General features: G+C 43.2%; 1 protein-coding gene across 6 annotated transcripts in view; it reads right to left on the bottom strand.

Moving 5' to 3' along the window:
- pcdh19 (protocadherin 19) overlaps positions 1–17,816 on the bottom strand; it is a 62,798-nt gene that overhangs the window by 11,475 nt on the left and 33,507 nt on the right. The gene's annotated exons all lie outside the window — the stretch shown is intronic.

Below are 17,816 nucleotides of genomic sequence, written 5' to 3'. Positions count from 1 at the left end.
TCATAGTTGTAATGTAAAGTATATTTGGAAATATTGGATCGTATTACTTGCATTAAAAACCTCTTGATGTAATGTGAATTTGAAAATTGTACCGTAAATATTTAGTTTACATTTCACTTTCCTACATTTAGTGCTCTAAAAACGTCTTTTTACGTGTTTGATGAAGCAGATTCTTTTTGCTGTGCTGATTAAAGATTTAGAAGCATCTTGCTTATTACTGCAATTTCCTCTAAATACTTTTGGCTTATTTTCTATAGCCTGAAGCACTTTCAAAAGCATGAAAAGCCTCGAGGCACAAAGACAGATAAACAAGTTGTATGCTTTCTACATGCATATGCAGTGAACCCCATGTTCTCTCCTTTCCTTTAGGAGTCTATGGGAGAGCAACTGGGTTGTAAATGGCATTGTTATGAAAGCCAAATGCCATTAACATTCACACATCCTGCCTCATCTCAGGCCTTCATAAAACGCAGATGTTGCTTTAAAAGAGCCACAAAAATGGAAGAGACAAAATTTAAATATGAAAAGTTAAAGGCCATTGACCTCTAACAAAACACAATATTTTCCTATTGAAAAAGAAATGAGCAAGCTGAAATGGAAAGTGACAAATTAATGGCTTTTACAGTGGCGCTTGTGTTTGGAAGTCAAAATGAAGAGAATAGAAGACAGTGACGCCTCCTCCTGCTGTGAGTGTGCAGCCTTTAGGGAAAAAAGCTTGCCAATCAGTTCCAAGAGCAGACTTAAAGTACAGTACAGAGCAGGATGTCATTGGGAACATTTCCTATCTACGATTTAATACCTATTAATTAATGAGGGAGCTCCATGTGTGGCACATTTTAAGATACAAATGGTCTGTTGGAAATGGAGGCTAAAAATAAAAAATAAAAAAAATAGCACAGCGCTGCTATCAAATCAGACATACTGCGATTTATTACTGAATAAAGGTGCAAAGACTGGCAAAGGCACTGGGGAACACTTTAAATATGTATGTACTGATGCACATGGTTTTGGAGGATAATAAATATTGCCACTTCAAATACAAATGCCAAATCCTCCTGGTAATGCTGGTCATGTTTTTCTTTTTGTAGCTAATTCGAATCGCATCACTTTGCATCATGTAGGGGGAGAAAACCCACACGTTCCCTGCCATATCAACTTGCGTCTGCAGCCTACATGCAGCCGATTAAATCGCGTCTCCTTCTCTCAATCAGATGAAAGCGTGTTGACTTCAAGTTACAGCAGACAGATCTTCAGCTTCAGCACGGGGATCCAGCAACCCGACAAGCTCATTGCTCCATTTACCCGGGCGCACCGCATATGATGATCCCTTCATGTCACGCAGCTGGAGGTGCTATTTGTTTGTTGCTAATGTAGCAAAAAAAAGAGGAATCAGCAAAAGAGTTAAATCCCCTGACACAAAGGGGAAGGGATGTGTTTAGTGAAAGAGGCAGCTCCCCCGAAAAACTCACTGAGCTTTCGCCAGCTATTTTGCGTCCTGCTTGGCAAACACTTGGAGCCCGGCTTAGAAAACATGGGTGCTTTTCCCTCCAAAATTAGCTCACACAGCCTCGAGGTGGAAAATGATGATGTTATCCTATAAAATGATAAAGCAGCTACAATAAAACAGAAAGCCGTATTGTAGGGCCAGAGACAAGGGGGTTGAGTCGATGGGAAACCAGATTCAGGTGACAACATCTTCATTTTCTCTTTTCGTTTAACACGAGCCACAAGGCGAAGGGGGCTTGCTGTGCGACACAATTCCGTCAGCTTGGTTTTACAGCATGATGAACCCTAAAAAGAATTTGGAACAGCAGTGTGGCATGATAAATCATTTTACAAAGAACATCTGCAACTTTTGGCTTAAACTACTTTTTTGTATTTCCTCTGTATGCTGACACTTTTGTTGTAGCGGTAACAATGGATGTCCTCATTCTGTTTGTCATATGAAAAAAGACAACCTGACATTATGATGTAGTTATTAAAGCACATCGTTGAAAGCAATTTAAACCTTGCTGTTCTTGTGTCCTGCATAGACTTTACTGATTTACCTTCTTTTCCTGTTCTTTCCTCAATGTTCTGATGATATTAAACCCTATCAAAAAGCTATCAATTCAATTTGTGTATCCCAAAATTACAAATTTGCCCCAGAATCTTTACAATCTGTACACATAAAACATCCTGTCCCAGGACCCTCTCATCGGTACAGCCCCCACACACACACACACACACAAAATAAACAGAGGAGGATCCCAGTACAAAGGTACAATAGATGTTATGTGTACAGAATGAACAACATAACAGAGTTAAAACACATCCAATGCATATGACATACAATATTCATATAGTAGAGAGAGTAAGTAGTTAGCTATCAACTATTGCCTGTCTATAGACTGAGATGACCATTATTGAGCTCTGGTGCTTGAAGGAGCTCTGACATCATGTTTTAAGTCTTTTGTTATTGCTGTGGGAGACGACTGGTACCAAAAGACGAAATAATTCGATCTGCAGGAAGTTAAATACATGAGAGCGTAGTCCTGGAGACTCTTTAAGAGGACAGCCCGGCTGGTCTGAGTGCTGTACAGAAGGATTTCATGTGTTGCTAAAATGCTATCCACTCTTCTGCTCTCATCTTGGTGTACTTTGACAGTAAGATGGCTGTTTTCTAATTGCTCTCCATATTAATTTTCCATCCTGGCAGTCACATGGCAAAGACTGATTAAATCTAAATTGTTACTCCAGAGTCTTGACGGAGCCTGTGATGCAGGAGATGATGGAAGTATCACAGGGGAGAAGATATTCAGAAAACACGGCACCAGCAGAACCGAGGATGACGGTGGTTGGCGCTCAGACATCAAAGCCTGATCCCAACACTGGGGATGGAGCTTAACATCCAGTCTGCCCTAACGACCGCAAAGGGCAGTTCTACGGCCAGCCGAGGCCGAGACTTGGCCGGGCAGCCTCCCACACTACTCACCAGGGAGAGTCCAAGCACTGCTGTCATCCCAGTCAGCCAATTCAGTCTGTGGGCCATAAATCAGCCTGGAGGCTTGGCTCCTGCGGGAGCGGCAAGATGGAGTGTGATGGTCTTGTTTTTACAAACAGTAGAGGGGCACCCTTACTGCGCCACGCAAGCCATCATTCTCAACACAGCACCGAGTCCTCTCCTTCTCCCCACAGCATCTGGTTCAGTCACATCAAGCTATCCCCCCTTGACATCCCCAGATTCATCCCTCGCAGCTCCCTGCTCAAGCCAATCCTTTATACCTCTCCTCCTTCTCTCCTCCTCTTTCATCTCACCAGTAATGCTGTCTCACGTACATCGCTGTAATTAAATAAATCTCTCGTTTCGGACCAGAGTTTCCTTCTTCTCTTCCATTCGTGTATTAATTGTCGAGGAAATTACACTCACTCTGCGGCCTTGTTAGCGCTGTCGTACGGCTGGTGGAGCCGGGGGTTCATGTGGCACTGGTTCTATTTCTGGGCATTAGTACCACTCAATTTATCAAGAACAAATGTACTGTCTAATCCATCCAGCAACGCAGAGAGCGTCTGACAGTTTGTCACTTCCACCAGGCCAGCCCGCGTCCTCCCAAAAGCCGATACCAAATGGCAAGTTAATTCTGAGCCCCTCTTAACGCCGCAATTCTTTACAAGCACTTGTCAGTAACCATTTTTAGAAGCGAGCAACAGCTCAACACCGAAGTCTGCAAATGTTTACTTCCTCCTTGTGTGTATCCACTCGAGCCTTCCCATCCAGCCCAGCCTGTGCATTCAGCAGCAGGTCCCGGTAAAAAGAATGAATTTCCAAACTGGTGTTGACAAACAATGCACTAGCTTCTAAATTGGTACAAACAGCATCTGTTTAACAGCTGTGTAACAGCAGCAGTAAGAGGTAAACGAAAGCAATCGCTTCGCTGTTTTATGAATCACTATGTCATCGCAGGGCACTGTTTTGTTGAAAAGCAGGACCGCGAACCAATGGACTGCTTGATGGAGTGGAAATGAAGCGAGCTGGTTGTCATGATGATATGCATGGGTGGGCTGGCTTCAGTGCCCCAGCAACAAATACTATACGTAACACTCCTAGCTGAGGGGGTTCTCTCACCATATTGTGTTTGCTCTTGCTGTTGCTGGCTGCGAGAGGTTGCCGCGTGTCTCAGTGAGGCTGCGGAGGCATTACCTTCGGCTTCTATCGTGACCTATGCAACGCTTGGTGCGGCAGGATTTACAGCGGTCAGACCTTGTGTGATCTATAGGTTTTGAGACCATAATTCATTCCCTGGTTTAATACACGAGACGAGTCACTGACTGTTTGACACTCTCAACAGTCACTCTGGACAGGATTTAACCCGAGAGCAGAGGCACAGAGACCTGAGCCTGGCTACATGAGGCTGAACTTAACGAAATACAAAATATCAGAAAGCCTGTGGCAGGGCCGGTATCATGTCTGCCTCAGCAGAGCCCGCCTGTCCAACCACACTGCCAATCCAGCATCGTGTTTGGTAGAGAATATGATCAATATGATGAAAAGGTAGCCACAGGCTAAACTAATTGTGGTAAGGTGTAACTGAAATGTCAAATCACCATCCTCAGAGAAAACTACTGCTGCTGTTGCTTACACATCTGTCTGGACCACTTTGGCAAGCATTTATTTATATTTATTAAATATTTGACGGTGTTTGGATCGTGGCTGTACAGTGGGATGTGTTGGGCCAATATGAAAAAAATATAGCACTTTGGATAAAACTTCATTGTCTCTCTTTAGTGCAGCAGCACTGTGAGATAATCGGACCACAAATCCAAAACTGAGCACTTCCCGGAGCGAGTTTAAAGAGGCCTTAAAGAAATGGTTGCAATGGAGCATAATCAAATTTAAATATATACATTTTTATGAACAAAATGTTAAGAGCATGTTGACGTAGCTACCCTGGCACCTGCTATTTAAATGTTGATTGTATTGTCTGCACTTGCTGTCTTGTTATGTGTTGTTTTATCTTGAGATGTGTTAAGATTTAAACAAGAAGACCACAATGGGAAAAAAAACCTTTAGGGGTTATTATGTTTTATTCCTCATTGTTTCCTTTAAATCATCAAAATAATGAAATTGTTCTAGTTACACTTTTATTTGAAAAATGTCAAATCCAATGTACAAAAAGGGTGTTGGAACATGCATAATAATATCATATTTACTAATGCATTATGAAGATGTTCCTTGAGTGTACTTTGGTTAAACGTTTGGGTTCATTTAAATACAGCTGATAACTACAAACCGTAAAATGACTTTGAATATACCTGTGCTTTCCTCTATAACCAAAAAGAATATGAAGGATAAGCATGAAAAGGAATTATAAAATGTTAAACAGATTTTTGGGCTCATCTTATTCAAATAAATTGATCTTTTTACAAAGAGTATATTGTAAGGCAATCTCATGCAGGGAGGAATTCAAAAGCGTCCGAAAAGGCAATTTTATTTAGTCTAAGGGGCTTTTTTTGTTTACTGGTTCCTTAGCAGGATATTGAACTCTTCATGGCACCTTCCTTGACACTTTCCATTCAACACTTTATTAACTGATGTAGATAGCCTCCAATAAAACGTTGAAAGGATTTGTTCCACATGTGTTCTTTGACTCTTTGATAGGTATTTCGCTGCTAGACACACATACTGTCACAGATACTATTACTTACTTCACAGGTTTGCATTTGTTTCTGATAAAGGTAGAGGAATCATTGTGTTGTACTGTGATGAGATGTACTTCACTATAATGACACAGCAAATGTCCCCCGTGTCAATTCTCAGCATCCACATTGCCCTTCTAATGATAGGCTTCAAATTAACCTGTGTTCTGGCGCCCCAGGCCCACAGCAACAATACAATGCACTCGCAGAACTCAGCACAGCAGGCCACTGACGTCCCAGTTACAGACCTGCCCACTCCGACATGCCAGCCAGCCAGCCAGCCAACCAGGCCGGCCGCCAGTCTGCCTGTCTTTGTCTGCCTGGCTTGTTTCCTCAACAATGCATCGGCAGAGGACATCTTTAAATACATCGGCACAAATGCAGCGCTTCTGTGTTTAAGCTTGACCGAGCTAGCAAACTAATTTGCTCCTAAACCCCTGAGTCTGGAAGAAGCAAGGGGGACAGAAACAGACTCTAAAATTACATGTGTGAATGGGGTTGGGGGGGGGGGGGGTAGAGGAAAGCTACACAATATGCGGGGTTGGAGAGCAGACGTTGGCTTCGGGATAGAGCGGTGCTCTGGCCTGAGATCAGTGATGCCTGCGAGGAACAAAATGTCACTGAGGTCACTTAGAAATTAGACATTCCTTTATTTAATCTATAGGTGCACTATAAGCATATATACATCCCGATTATATTATAATAGGTGTACGTTCTTTGCAATGGGCAGGAGAGGAAATACAAACCACATATGTCAGGGTAATTATAATGATGAGGGGAAAACAGTGGTCTGTGTTGCATGGAGCTTTACCCTAATAAACAAGAGGTCCAATGTCGACAAACACCGAGATTTATATTTGTGAAACTTTTAATTCCGATAGTTAAAAATCATAACTTATCAAGTCTGGAGACTTAATGATTTGGGACAATCTATAACCCATAATCATCCCAGAGTAAAAAACATTGTAGTCTCACATTTGCCATGAAGAGACATTTCTCAAAGTTAAAAATGTTTTTTTTCCTTTCTCAAGGGCTATTTCCATTAGCCATCTGAAATAAAGACAATACTTCTGCCCCTATCAATGTGTCCAGCTCCAGACAACTGGGCAGCATCTGAATATATATATTTTTCTCTCTCTCTCTCTCTGAGCTTCAGCTTTGCCTCAAAAGAGTGGCCTTACATAATTAATATAATGTGGCTTCTCATTCAATCATGTTCACTTTGTGTCAGCCAGGACTATGTGTTTTATATTCCATTTTAACTTGTCACAGAAGCACCAGCATGCATCCGACTGTCACTCATTTTATCCCCGTTTCTGTCCTTTTTTCCCCATCTTCCTTTCGCCGACAATGTTAAAAACCTCTAGAAGTAGGGCACCATAACATGGCGAGTGTGCTGGTATGTCGTGTGATGGGCAGGTTGAGGCCAGCATGCAGAAACACATACAGTAAGAGTGGGTAGGGGCAAATTGGGACACCGATCATGGTTTAAAAAGACAGACCCCCCCCATCCACCCACCCCCCACCCCTGTTTCCCAATGCCATCGAGTGCCACTCAGGAAGGAGAGACATATAAAAGGAAAAGGAAAAACAGCCAGGCCCTGCAAGGTGATACATTAGATCAACACCTACTGTGCTGAGGAAAAGCAACAGGGAGGCCTTTCCAACACGTTCTATTCCCCTGTCAGAAAGGCCATTCAGTTTGCCATCTGGGGGGGAGGCATGCTGACTCTCCCAGCATCTCCATTATCCACCACAGTGAAGCTTGCACCACGATGACACTTAAAATCAGAAAGTCAGAACCGATGTCCTTAGCATGAACCACCCACCAACCCGCTCCACTATACAGAGGATAGGCAGCGTTGAGGCAGTCCACGAGAAGAGCTGCAGCTCGTATCTAAGACACACAGATTGGAATAGAGGTGAAGACTGATCTGGAGAAAAGAGAAGGAACTAATAGGCACATCTTTTCTGATTTGAGAAACATGACTTTAGCATACATACGGATGATGGCAGGGGTCTGACACAGTGGTAGTAATTGGATTTCTCAGGCCCTGTGCCCACTCATGATAACATGCTGAGCTGTGACATGAAAAGTCCTTATGTGTGGCAAGGGAGAAAGGTGCACCAGAGTGGAAGTGACAGGTGTCAAAGATCTAATTCCCTCGCTCCTCTCGCTCCTCTCGTTCCTTTTCTCTGGAGACAGATGAGGAACAACCTGCCCTGTGGTAAAGCCAAACACAAGGCTTGACATTTAGTTGCAAATCCAAGCTAGTTAAACCTATGTAGAGTGCAGCGGAGGGAGAGGAAGAGGCGGAGAGGAGGAGGGCAAGTGGGGGGCTGGAAGCACCATGGATATAAGAGGTCATGGCCTGATTGCTTGCTTTATTTATTTTCTGATGCTAATGTGAGCTGAATATAGAAGGAGCGCAGGGTTCCTACGATGTGCCTGAGAACACACAAAGGAGCCCCACTGCAGCAGCACCTATGGTGGGGGGGAGGGGGGGGGGGGTCAGTGTCTGGCCTCAGTTTCCTCCCTGTCCTCCGTATGCATTCTGGACTCATCTTTAACGAGGACTGTATGAGAGCAAGCACATCATTAAAAAGAACCATTCTGAGACTTTCCTGTCCGCCATTAAACTTAAACAGCCGACCTCTCCCATTACCTTTTATCCTCCCCTTTAAGGAGAAGGAGGACAACAGGGTTTGAAAAGTCACATTTGGCTGGCAAAATGCATACACTTAGTCAATTATGTCCCATAATCAATTGTACATCAAATTAGCTTGATTAAAGCACAGGTATTTTGTTAAAAAATACAAGTCTATACTGCAAATAAGCAGATTCATTAACAGTAAAAGTAGTTTAAACATGGTTCACACTAACCTGATTTTCCACTTCCTAATGTGGTATGATAATTAGCTTAATGCCCAATAGGATGAGTGGTAGCCTGAAGGAAACATCTTAGCAGAACAATACAACATCTATGGGTCTTTGTGAATAATGTAAATGTCGACGCATTTACTTCAATATTATTATCACCACCGCCAGCTACGCCACAATCCTGTTCAGCTCTTGACCTTTATCACACATGAATATAGTCACACCAGAGAGCTGTTACTGCAGTGCACAACACAGTTATTCAGATTGACCAGTTAACTCAATGTGGTGTTCAATTTATGCAGTGTTGATCTCTATTCAACTAGGACGACCCTGTTACGACCTGTAACCATGCCGCTTTCCTTTATCTGAAATACTAGTGTGCATGTCAATCCACAGAATGAGGAATAATCAGAGCACAGGGGTCTCAAACACTCAGAGATTATTGGATATGAAGACATGTTGAAAGACAAAATCTAAGCCGGCAGCCCATAAAAAGCTGGAGGAGGCCAAACACACTCCTCAGCAGGTCCCTCCTCTCTGTTGCTGTGCATTCGCTGTCTCATCAATAGTTTATAATCTGGGTCACCGGCAGCCAAAACATGCCACTCACTGTTGAGTCCTACTCAAAATGTTGAATTACAACAAAGTGAGCTCATCCCTTGAAGGTCATCTAGGGGACAGCGAGGGATCGCTGACACTAATTGGTGAATGAAAAATGGTAATGACAGACGTGGTTTGGACGACTTTCCTTTGACCTCTGTTTAACTTCTGCTGAGCACGAATCCAAAGAGCATACTGTGCCATGCTATGTTTAACGGAATATGCAGGGGCTCTGAGAGAGAAATTCTGCATTTCAACGGCTCAAAAGTGTAACAGAATAAATCATTCTCGCTGAATATACATGAGGAGGAAAAAGTATGGAAATATTACAGAAGTATGCCTGAGGTAGTAACCTTTTGTTGCCACAACTGAGGAGGACGACATAACTTTACATATTCTTGCTACATATTCCAACTGAGTTATAATGTTGTCAGGAGAAACAAGGTGATGAGAGCTAAGATAAAAAAAATTTAAAAAACAGGGAGGGAGATGATAAAGGCACCGGAAAAAACAATGAAATAAAGGAAAAACAGAAAGTAGAAATTCTCAAATGGATTAAAGAGCATGGAGGTATAGCATTCTTTTTCCCACAGAAAGGAAGTAATAGGTGTTTGAAGAAGAAAAAAACGCACATTGCTGCAGCACAGGAGAACCCCCCCCCCCCTCTCTCTCTCTCTTCCTCCGTTACCCCAGCTGCAGTGATAAATGTCTCTTTGTATTCTGGACAGAAAACTGCGGGCTACAATGTACTTGTCAGAAGGCTGATTTCCCCCTTAAACAGAGCAGAGTATATTCCTAATCTTTCCCTTCACAGAGGGAGAAGATCAAACAAATAACTTTTGCCGAGACACATAATGCCCAGAAAAACCTCCCCCCCCCCCCTCCCCAGTTTACTACATATGTGTGTGGCGCGCAGATACCGCTGCGCTCCTGTGTGTGCAACATATGTGTCTGCAGCAGGTGCAGCGATGTGCTACTGCTTGCTATTTGTACTTTCTTTAAATTTCACAGCGTCCTTAATCCCCGCAGTATAGCCATGGTCCCACCGTGAGCCTCATAAATGGGAGTCAGTACTACAGGTAATGGAGCTGATTATTGCTATCTGGGCTGCGGGCCAGCTGCCAGACTCTGCCCTGCCTAGAGGGAGCACAGGCCGCCTGGTGTCTGATATCCTGGGATCCCTGTAATACAAGCCTTGCTTTGGCAGTCACTCTGAGACTATCCTGCCCACTTCCAGCCACACACTGAGGCTCCTTTGAGTTAGTCTATGTGTATAGTATGTCCTCGTCGGGTTGTTTACTCCACATGGTATCAATCTATAGTCAAACCATTTCAGCTACACGGCTGGGGTGAGGCCTGCTTTTTGTAAATGTGTATGAGAGACTCTTGAGAGGAAGTCAAGTTGTCACCACAGGATCAAGGCTGGGGTTACTCTATTTTCCGTGCTTGGGGCAGTGTGGTTCTGGTGACCAACTTGTAGGCACGCAATTACATTCCTGACAAGACAGACAACAATTACTTATCAGTTGGGGACCCATTACCCCCGGCAGTGTCACATAAATCTCTCTCCCAGCTGACCAGCAACCACATGAACCCTCATTTCCACTTAAACCCAAATCTATGAGGGTGTCCAGACCAGTGCTGTATAAAAGGTGGCACCAAATTACCATTCTCAGTACGACAGTAATGTAATTCACAAGTAAGAAATGTTTTAGAATATTGCAGTTACTAGTCTGGGCTTCATCACAGGTCAAATTGCAATGGACATTTGACCAAACTTTTAATTATTCAATATCTCTGAAGGAAAAATGATTTGCCTTGGGTGCACTGTCACGATTTAGGTGCACGAGACAGCCTCTGTACTTGCACTGTTTGTGGGTGGGTAGGATGTCAAATAAAGAATAGCATGTGGGAGGAGGCTTTGTAAACCTCTCATTATGTTAAAAATACATCACATAGAAGATAAGACTCTCAATGCAAATTATCTTCAGATTATAACCCATGGAAGCCCACATCAAAGATGGAGATACAAGATCCTGGTTGAGGTACTAATGGGGCTGCGGTCTTATCGCTTGCATTGCGTTGCAGCACAGAAGGGGTTGTGCCGCTGCAGTGACCCTAAAGAATTAAAACACAATGCCATGGTTCGGGCCCCTGCCTTGCTCCCTCACACACAAACTAGAATCAATCTAAACCACAAAAGAGGAATAGCCTGGAGACAATACTTCAGCTCTGCTCCTGGACTTTCACTCGGTTTCCCCCGACCAGTCATATTTCACTCTTGAGCCATCCCTTTATCTTCCTTCCTCACTCTCTCTCTCTCTCTCCCCCCTTTCCTTTGGATACCTTTAAAGACACACACACACACACACACACACTTCATAGACTGCGTACACACCCTCTCGGACCAGATTTAAAATGCAGGTACTTTCTCCTCTCACTTTAATACAACCTCTGCCTCCATCAACTTCAGCACATTACCTGTTCTTAATCTCCCTCTCTCTGTCTTGGATCATCCTGATCCCCCTGTTTTCCCATCTGCTGTCGATTGGGGCCCAGCTTGGCGAGGTGCTCAACAAATAACTGCGATTCACTTGGTTTCTGCGGAGATTAATAACGCACCTAGCATGCCACGGCATCATGAATAAGCAATGGAGATCCGGAGCCCTATTTTCCCTCCATCTCTGCGTTTCCTCCCTCCCTCGCTCGCTTTCCGTCTCTCTCTTACTTGCCCTGCCGAGTTGTGAACTGAATGCCAGGATTGTCTCGAAAATGAGCTGTCAGCGGAGGACCTGCAATGAGATACATCAGGCTCATTGTGAGCCCGAGAAAATAATGAACTATTCCCATTTCTCTCTCTGATATGTTCAATACGCTATCCGTGACAAGTGCAGAGAGATAAGCAGTCCCCTCTTGAGCTGATTAAATTCACTGGGTACATTCAGGAGTGCTTTGGCAGAATGAGAGTTCAGGGGATGCCATCATAGGATGAGAACATTACTGTGTGTGTTTTCAGTCCGCGCTGGAGGAGAAGACCCTTTGCATGGCTTTTTGCTTGTGGCTGTGTTGGTGTGTGTAATTGAGGGAGAGCAAGCTAGAGACCAAGCTGGAGGCAATTCTTGTAAAAACTTGAGAGAATCAAAACATGTCAACTTTGTTTAAGCGCTCTCTCACATCTCTTAGCGTACTCCCTTGTGGATTTAACTAAAGGGATGATGGGCTCTCATGAGAATAAATAAATGGTTGGTTTATTTATTTGAGAGCCGCAAACAAATCCTACCAGCCAATGAATTTAATTTAGAACGAACATAAACGTTGTGTAGCTGCCGGCATTGTTCAATTTGGTGTCCCTCGATAAGATTTTAGCAGGCAGCCTTTGGCTTTTGGGTCAATTTCTGCACCAATCGTTGTGTTCAGAAACATAAATAAACGGCGTAGCTTATGTCTTTGAGATGTAACTGTATGCCTTAAAAACATGTGTTAGTTTATTCCTAATACCCAAATAGTCTTTGCAAATTCCTAATGGTTGAAGTAACTGACATTTACTCTATCGTTTATCTATTTAGTAAATTAGCCAACATTACTGTGAAGCCAAAGCGAGCTAATAGCCCTCTGCTTCAATGGCAACTCCTAAGCAAAAGATCACGTTCTCTCTCTTTTCTCCGTTTATCCTCCTCTTCTCTTCCTCTTCGCTCAGCCCTACAAACCCAGGAAATATGACCTATATTATAGACTACGTAGTTATGTTATGGGGTTTTCTCCGCAATATATTTTGAAAATAGTATAACAATAGCATTCCCAATTTTTTTTCGAAGTAATACATTTTTTTATTGTTTTTTTCCCCTGTTAGGGGGCGCCCCTAACATTTACCTATAGCACTAGAAACAGAGATAAAGGAAATCCACATCTCCTCTTTGAATGATGGAGATTTATTTTACCAGGGGCAAATTCAAACTTATTAAGCTCTTTTTATATTTTCTATCATTATATCAGGAATAATTTCACTAAGACAGAGACAGACCTCACTGAGTCACACCGTTTCATTCAGCGGCGTAAGCACGATAAAAAAGATGAGCACAGATGGACACAGCTTGATATTACGTTTTATTTCTTCAAACAGTACTTCCTCCCATCTCTACATCTCAGAGGCAGAATCTGCATCTTGGTTGTTCATTACAGACCTCACTACACCCGCTAGCAAGCCATCTCCAGTGTGTTTGAGCATGTAGTGTGTGTGCACTCTATCTTCCTTAATGCTTGCATTGCACAGAGCTCTTTGTCAGCCATTTTACCTCCACCAAGGGTTACACATTAGATTAGGCAAATCAAAATCAAAATGGATGGTCCTAGAGTTTGTATGTAAATCTCATCGTAATATATCATAATGCAACACGTGTTGTAGTCAGCCGGAATCACAAGACGACTTTTGGTGCTTAATTCAATCAAATGCGGTTTGAGAATCAGTCAAATCCTCTTACACAGTCACAAAGTTATCTCGGAGTGAGAGAATGGAGAGAAAAAAAAAATCTCTCCTACTTGTCAGAGAGATTGTTTCCTCTTTGCCTCTTTTTATTTTCCCTCCCTGAGACTGCTTACTCGACTCTCAGCTCATCTCTCCATCTCTGTCTCCCTCAATCGCCGACTCTCTCTCGCCTCCCGTGTTGTCAGCACAGCCCGGTTCCTGTTGCCTTCCTGATTCTGACACCTGTCAGCATTTTCGTAAGTAGATCAGAGAACTGCAAACTGGAAATGTTCTCGTGTTGAATTTAGGGCAAGTTTGCCGCCGAAACATGTGCGATGCCTTTAGTCTTTCTTTAATTCAACAGGGGAAGGGAACTGCCTGACTGGCACAAAGTTGGGAGATGCGGGTTGGAGATGTTCGCAGACGGGAGGGGAGAGAGACAGGAAAGGGGGGAAGGGGCTGAAATCAATTTAGAACAGTGAAACCCTGTGGATCTGCTGATGGAAGAAGGGAATATGAAAAAGTATGCGGCCCACGTCGGGGGCTTCCACTCCTTGGCTCCAGCTTCAGGCACACACCCAAAGGGAGCAAACAGATAGATGAGAGATATTCCCCAGAGGTGGAGGCCGAGGAATATGTCAGAAATAAAAGAGGCCTGTTCCCTAATTGAGTAGTCTTGGATCCTTTTGGGTCTAATAAGCCTAGCTCTCTTCTTTTTTTTACACATTGACCTGAAAATAATTCAAAACCCAAGACCACAACCCTCTGAACTGCTGAATCGGACAGTGTGAAGCGACATCATAACCTCTCTTTCTGTCCCGCGGAGATAACTCAAGCGATTTAACAATACATGAATCTTAATCCCTAAAAACCATGGCTCATTCATATCCGGGAGGAATTAAAGTGTGAGCTATGAGAATCAAAGGAAGTTGAACAAAAAATAGATTTGTCTCTCTTTGTCACCAGCCCCCTCGGAGTCTGTTCCCTCGCTTCACCCGTGACACTAATGGTTCTACAGAGCCAAAGCTAGCATGCCGCACATTTCAACCAAATCCCCCTAACTTCACAGACATGCATATACAGATAAAGACAAATTAATTTAATATAGCGCTTCTCCTCAGATTATAGTTTCAGTGATATAATCCATCATTATTCTATTGGCAGATATGATGGAGCCATTACATGTTAAAGATAGCCCCTCCTTTATAGATTTAAAGAGATTTAATGTAATTTGTTCTTCAGATACTTCCTAATCTAATCCACCGGGTGAGGATATTTCATGTCAGGTTTTTAAAAAAGAGCACACACACCTCTTAAGACTCTTGGCAACATTCAACAAAGAAGCATTCGCTCACATTTAGGTTTGAAATGTCTTCACAAGCACTTTGCTGAAAGTTACCTTGGTGGTGGCTGGTGCAAGAGAAATGAAGAGCTGTTGTTGAAATATCATCAGGGAAACGGGGGAAAGCATAACTCTGATGGACAAAAGCCAAATACCAGACTCCTAAATTGAGACAGGGAGGGGGGGGGAAGCCCATTACGATTCAGAGCAGGGCTACTTAGCAGCTGAATCCGGTCACACAATTGGGTTCCCACATGAAAGCACACACCAAGATGGGGATGCGGGGTCTTTGTGTAAAGGTAACGGCTTGTCTCCTGGGCAAACAACACCTCTACATGGCACTGGGAATGGTAAACATTTGCACTGTAAAAGCCCAAGAGTACAACCCTTCCTCCATCCCCCTTCAAGCGTCCTTTTGTTCTCGGCACTTAACACAAGAAAACAGAACAATAAAAACACACAAAACACAAGGCTCCTTCTATCCTCGGCTGGCGTGTGTTGTTGTCCTTTGGCAATTGCATTCTCTTGACTTGTTTTCTGCTTTAGCGGGCAAGAAGAGGCGCACTGCACAACCGAGTTGGTCCCAGAAGACATCGAAGCAGCGGGGTGTTAGTGAACATTTCTATTTGTTTTCTGACAATACACCAAATAGAACCAGCAGACTGTCCGTTTTTGTCAATTAAGACCGATGAGCTCAAAGTGAAACTGCATCGCCACATGACTTTAACCACGGCTGCTCTCATATCATAAAAAAATAACCTCAACTGTTCTATTTCTGCCTTAGTTCTCAAGTGAGTATGCACAGAAGAAAATTAAGGAGGGAGAAGAGCTAGTGTTCTCCGGAGGAGCGCCAAAAAAAGAAATATGTGATGATGTAAAATCCTCATACAACAGGAGAGACAGATTCAACTGTGCGTCATGCTGAATCTGCCCATCTCTGTCGGCCCACCATGCCCTTCAACTGTGTAATTGGACCGTCGAGATGGTAATAGGGACAATTTCATTTGCAACGTCATTACATTTCTGCACGTGTAAGGATCTTTGGTCAAGTCGTTTAATAATTATGAACAGCCGCTCATTACTCTCTGGTGTGACCACTGCTGCTGACTGATGTTTAAAACAAATGAATGGGAAGCTTCCAGTGAAGCCATTTTGTTGAGTCCTCACTGAGGGAAATTGCCGGGCCAAAAGTAAGTCTTTAGCTGAGTGCAACATCTTTAAAAAAAAAGCCCAAACCAACCCACCTAATTGTAATTCAAAACAGATACGTTGTTATGATCTATTTGTTTAGGTCAAAAGGAGGGATAGCCCTTGAAATAGCCACTTGCATTACGAATTCAGAAAGGCATGCATCCATCTGGCTGAAAATAGTCATTGGTGGCCCCAGAGATCTCTCCTCATTTGTATTATTCTTCATGTACATCATTTGTAATTATCTCCAACAATGAGATCCTACTATTAGTATACCTGTCGGCATGCAATCCTGATTAAGGCGCAGGACTTTCAGGGGGTGTTGTGAAGTAATTACAGTTGGCAACCAATAGCCAGCAAGTTCACTTTTCATTCTGCATTAGTGTTTGATGCCGCCGAAGTTGATCCTAATGGTCACCACGCGTCCTGACCCTACACGTCTGTCTGTCTGTCTCAGCGCATTACAATACGGAGGCAGCTGGCCGTGAAGGCAGGTCCATTAGTGTGACTGTACTGTAGGTGAAACGAAGGGTAGGTTGCCTAATCTTGTTATTCCCCAGTCAAACAGCATCAATAGCCAAATTGGTCCAAGTGAAGCGTCTGGTTAGTTAAATATGCCAGGGACCAGAAAAGGAAGAGCCTTCCAGTCTTTGTAATGCTCCTCTAACCACACCCACACACTTCACAGTCTGCCGATAAAAATAGATATAAACACACAAAACAAATAATCTTCAATCTTTCATGCATTTTTACATAGGCCTACTAGGATCCCTTTTTGTCATTTCTTACTCATCTAAAGTTCTTTCCCGTAGGAGCCGAGTATATTAGTGAGGGACTGGAAAGCCTTTCTGGGGCAGTGCTAGTAAAAAAGCAACCAAAAAAATAAGGTTGGCACAAGTTCCCAAATTGTAGCACAGGGCAAATGTACAGTTCAGATACTGCGAGTGATTTCTGTCCTCCGAGTGTACTTTTAAAATAAAATGTCTGGTACTTCCACTTCACTCAGAATAATATTGCTTAAGTGAGTCTTACTAAAATGTCTGCAATTTTCCATAAACACAGACCGACTCTTGTGTTCTGCTGAGCTGGTACACCTGTGCATGCGGTGTTTCCTTTGAGCTCGGTAAATACCCTCAGGTGCATACATCTACATCCTGGTGTGCTCCAGACAGCATCTTCCTCTCTCTCTCTCTCTCTTGCTGACCCACTCTCTCCCTTAGTCTGACTGGCAGTAGTTAAGAACGAACATGACCCTAACACTGACTTCTGCCAACCGAGTGGATGTCTTTTTAAACGGTGAGTCAAAAATGAAACATCAACATTAATTCCCTGCTAAATGATCCCACTGAATAATGGATGAGGCACATGGAGATATGTAGATTTCCACCTTCTACCTTTGTGAGCCTAATTGCCACCATTCAAGCACGTCTGAAGTTGGCAGACATGGCTACTATCAGTCAATAATGTTGCCTAAGCCTGAATCAAAGGGTAGCCTTAGCTGTCAGAGATCCCATACATTAGCTACTCGAGCAGGAGATCAAAGACAAAGAATACAACTGGGATGTTATTTATACTTGCACATCTGAAGCTCGCAATGGGCATAATGCACCTTTTAAAAGATGCTCTCGTGCCAGAAAAATAACACGCTGCGGTGCACACACGAA

Source organism: Pseudoliparis swirei, chromosome 19, assembly GCF_029220125.1.
Source record: "Pseudoliparis swirei isolate HS2019 ecotype Mariana Trench chromosome 19, NWPU_hadal_v1, whole genome shotgun sequence".
Classification (NCBI taxonomy): Eukaryota; Metazoa; Chordata; class Actinopteri; order Perciformes; family Liparidae; genus Pseudoliparis; species Pseudoliparis swirei.
This window is presented reverse-complemented; position numbering and strand designations above follow the sequence as displayed.